Raw genomic sequence first — 4,276 nt, forward strand, 5'->3', positions numbered from 1 at the left:
AGGATTCGAACCTGCGACCGTAGCGGTAGCGCGGCTCCAGACTGTAGCGCCTAGAACCGCACGGCCACCCTATATCTTCCTCGATGTATTTGATAGTATATATTTTCTGGAGCAAAATAAATGTGTATCTTCTAAGATGTCTCAACTAAAACTTAACTCCTCCCGAGCAGGCCATGAAGGCCCAACGGCACCGACCGGCCGTATGTCATCCTCAGCCCACAGGCGTCACTGGATGCGGATATGGAGGGCATGTGGTCAGCACACCGCTCTCCCGGCCGTATGTCAGTTTCCGACACCGGAGCCGCTACTTCTCAGTCAAGTAGTTCCTCAGTTTGCCTCACAAGGGCTGAGTGCACCCCGATTGCCAACAGCGCTCGGCAGACCAGATGGTCACCCATCCAAGTGCTGTCCCAGCCCGACAGCGCTTAACTTCGGTGATCTGATGGGAACCGGTGTTACCACTGCGGGAAGGCCGTTGGCACTCTGAAATGTCTGAATGACTCTTTTCCTATTCTTTCAGTTTGCAGGAGTGTGAGCAATTTGTACCATGCGACCTTTGACAAGTTCCACTATGAATTCTGTTTTTGTCACTGCTTGTTGCTTCATTTTGTTACTATATTTCTATTTTTTTCGTAAAGACAACGATCTTTCACAACCTCACTTTCACCATTAAGATGTCAAACTGCACGGCTAGTTAGTTAGTTAAGTGTTCTAATGATCAATAGCTCGGAAAATCGTTATGATGTGGAACGTGTCAAATGCACAAGAAATGCGCACAGGAAACAAGTTCTTTTTCTTTTTTTTCTGTTTCTTTTTTTTTTGTTTACATTATATTATTATACCTAAATATTTCTATTATCTATCCCATTCCCTTAAATGGCACAAAATGCATATATTTTATCTCCAGCTTTATTTACTCATATTCAAGAATTCATCTGTGGTATAGAAGGAATTGTCAAGGAGGTATGATTTCAATTTGTTTTTGAAACTATTACTGCTGTCTGTCAGACATTTTGTTTCATCTGGTAATTTATCAAAAAGTTTTATAGCAGCATATTTTACCACTTTCTGTGCCAAAGATAGGTTAAGTAAAGGAAAGTGTACGTCTTTCTATTTTCTGGTATTGTAATCATGAGTGTCGCTGTTGATTTTAAACTGGTCCATGTTGTTGAGAAAAAATTTCGTTACTGAATAAATGTACTGTGAAGGAGTTGTAAGAATTCCTAATCTTTTAAATAGGTGCCTACAAGGTGTGCGACTATGAACCCCGCACATTATTGTAACTACTTTCTTTTGAGCAGTGAATACCTTTTGCCTAACTGTTGAGTTGCCCCGGTATATTATTCCGTATGACATCAGAGAGTGGAAGGAGGCAAAGTATGTTAGCTTACTAATATCTACATCCTCAAAATTGGTAATTATTCTGATTGCAAAAGTTGCTGAACCTGGTCGCTTTAGCACTCACTCCGTCTGCAGGCCACAAGTGGCCCATCGGGACCATCCGACCGCCATGTCATCCTTAGATGAGGTTGCGGATAGGAGGGTCGTGTGGTCAGCACATCGCTCTCCCGGTCGTTATGATGGTTGTCTTTGAACTTTGCCACTAGTATTCGGTCGAGTAGCTCCTCAATTGGCATCACAAGGCTGAGTGCAACCCGAAAAATGGCAACAGCGCATGGCGGCCTGGATTGTCACCAATCAAAGTGCCGAACACGTCCGACAGCACTAACTTCGGTCATATCTCGGGAACCGGTGTATCCACTGCGGCAAGGCCGTTGCCTTAGTCGCTTTAGGAGATCCAAGATATGAATTTTCCAATTAAGATTCTCATCTATATGTACACCCAAAAACTTAGTATGCTCTACCCTGGATACTGATTTTTTTTGATGTGTTACGTCTATTGGAGGAATTATAATTTTTCCCAAAGAACGCAGGTGTTGACAGATGTGAAAATTACCGAACTATCAGTTTAATAAGTCACAGCTGCAAAATACTAAGGCGAATTCTTTACAGACGAATGGAAGAACTGGTAGAAGCCGACCTCGGCGAAGATCAGTTTGGATTCCGCAGAAGTGTTGGAACACGTGAGGCAATACTGACCCAACGACTTATCTTAGAAAATAGTTAAGGAAAGGCAAACCTACATTTCTAGCATTTGTGGACTTAGAGAAAGCTTTTGACAATGTTGACTGGAATACTCTCTTTCAAATTCTAGAGGTGGCAGGGGTAAAATACAAGGAGCTAAACGCTATTTACGATTTGTACAGAAACCAGATGGCAGTTATAAGAGTCGAGGGGCATGAAAGGGAAGCAGCGGTTGGGAAGGGAGTGAGACAGGGTTGTAGCCTGTCCCCGATGTTATTCAATCTGTATATTGAGCAAGCAGTAAAGGAAACAAAAGAAAAATTCGGAGTAGGTATTAAAATCCACGGAGAAGAAATAAAAACGTTGAGGTTTGCCGATGACATTGTAATTCTGTCAGAGACAGCAAAATGGTTCAAATGGCTCTGAGCACTATGGGACTTAACTGCTGTGGTCATCAGTCCCCTAGAACTTAGAACTACTTAAACCTAACTAACCTAAGGACATCACACACATCCATGCCCGAGGCAGGATTCGAATCTGCGTCCGTAGCGGTCGCGCGGTTCCAGACTGCAGCGCCTAGAACCGCTCGGCTACTCCGGCCGGCTTCAGAGACAGCAAAGGACTTGGAAGAGCAGTTGAACGGAATGGGCAGTGTCTTGAAAGGAGGATATAAGATGAACATCAACAAAAGCAAAACGGGGATAATGGAATGTAGTCGAATTAAGTCGGGTGATGCTGAGGGAATTAGACTAGGAAATGAGACACTTAAAGTAGTAAAGGAGTTTTGCTATTTAGGGAGCAAAATAACTGATGATGGTCGAAGTAGAGAGGATATAAAATGTAGACTGGCAATGGCAAGAAAAGCGTTTCTGAAGAAGAGAAATTTGTTAACATCGAGTATAGATTTAAGTGTCAGGAAGTCATTTCTGAAAGTATTTGTATGGAGTGTAGCCATGTATGGAAGTGAAACATGGACGATAAATAGTTTGGACAAGAAGAGAATAGAAGCTTTCGAAATGTGGTGCTACAGAAGAATACTGAAGATTAGATGGGTAGATCACATAACTAATGAGGAGGTATTGAATAGAATTGGGGAGAAGAGGAGTTTGTGGCACAACTTAACTAGAAGAAGGGGTCGGTTGGTAGGACATGTTCTGAGGCATCAAGGGATCACCAATTTAGTATTGGAGGGCAGCGTGGAGGGTAAAAATCGTAGAGGGAGACGAAGAGATGAATACACTAGGCAGATTCAAAAGGATGTAGCCTGCAGTAGGTACTGGGAGATGAAGAAGCTTGCACAGGATAGAGTAGCAAGGAGAGCTGCATCAAACCAGTCTCAGGACTGAGGACAACAGCAACAACATCCTTTTTGCAGCAGAAAATTAGATGTACTGTGTTTTTTCAAAGTTCAGAGCAAGCCCATTCGCAGAAAACGAAATAATAACTCTTCCGAAGACCTTATTTGTATCATTTTCAATCGGACTTTCTTTTACTGGGTTAATAATTATGCTTGTATCATCAGCAGTGTCAGTGTTAGTTCAGGTTCAGTTCGGCAGACGGCGCTGACGTGTAAATGAAAACAACTACACAAGAGAGACAAGATTCAGTGCGTGAATAAAAAGTCCGGGGCGCTGCAGTAGACGTACGTGTCTGGGGCGGTCAGTTGGGACGAGAAAGTCTGTGTTGTAAAAGCGATTGTTTGCTGTAATGACGGCGATCGTGAGACTGCCGTCTACAACGGAAAAATTGACGTCTGTTGCGGAAGCTGATGGATTCACTGGAGTGGCGTTACGGTAGAGCGCTCAGGGGTGCAGATTTGTTTGACACGTGTCGTGCCAGTACCAGCGGAATTTTTTTTTCCTTTTTTTCCGTCTTTCATTCCTTCCCCTGACGAGAAGAGGTGGGCACATGGAGAACCTAATGTTTGGTGCCTTAGCTTATCTTATGTACTGGTGTTGGGGCACAATTTATTATTTCAGTTGGGATTTTTCCTGTGCGATCTTATATTTTCTTGCCTTGGCTTGTGAGAGGATGTTCAGACCCTGGCATTCGCCCATGTGCAGGAGGTAAACCTCTCGAAATCCTCTGCAAGGGTCATTGTATTGATGTTATTTGTTGCCGGCCGGGGTCGCCGTGCGGTTCTAGGCACTACGATCTGGAACCGCGTGACCGCTACGGTCGCAGGTTCGAA

The 4,276-nt window shown here is 43.6% G+C and overlaps 1 pseudogene; it reads right to left on the reverse strand.

The window, feature by feature from the left end:
- Positions 1-362: 362 nt before the first annotated feature.
- On the reverse strand, positions 363-480 carry LOC126428664 (5S ribosomal RNA; annotated as a pseudogene).
- Between the last annotated feature and the right edge of the window lie 3,796 nt (positions 481-4,276).

This window comes from Schistocerca serialis, chromosome 12 (genome assembly GCF_023864345.2).
Source record: "Schistocerca serialis cubense isolate TAMUIC-IGC-003099 chromosome 12, iqSchSeri2.2, whole genome shotgun sequence".
In the NCBI taxonomy this organism is placed as follows: domain Eukaryota; kingdom Metazoa; phylum Arthropoda; class Insecta; order Orthoptera; family Acrididae; genus Schistocerca; species Schistocerca serialis.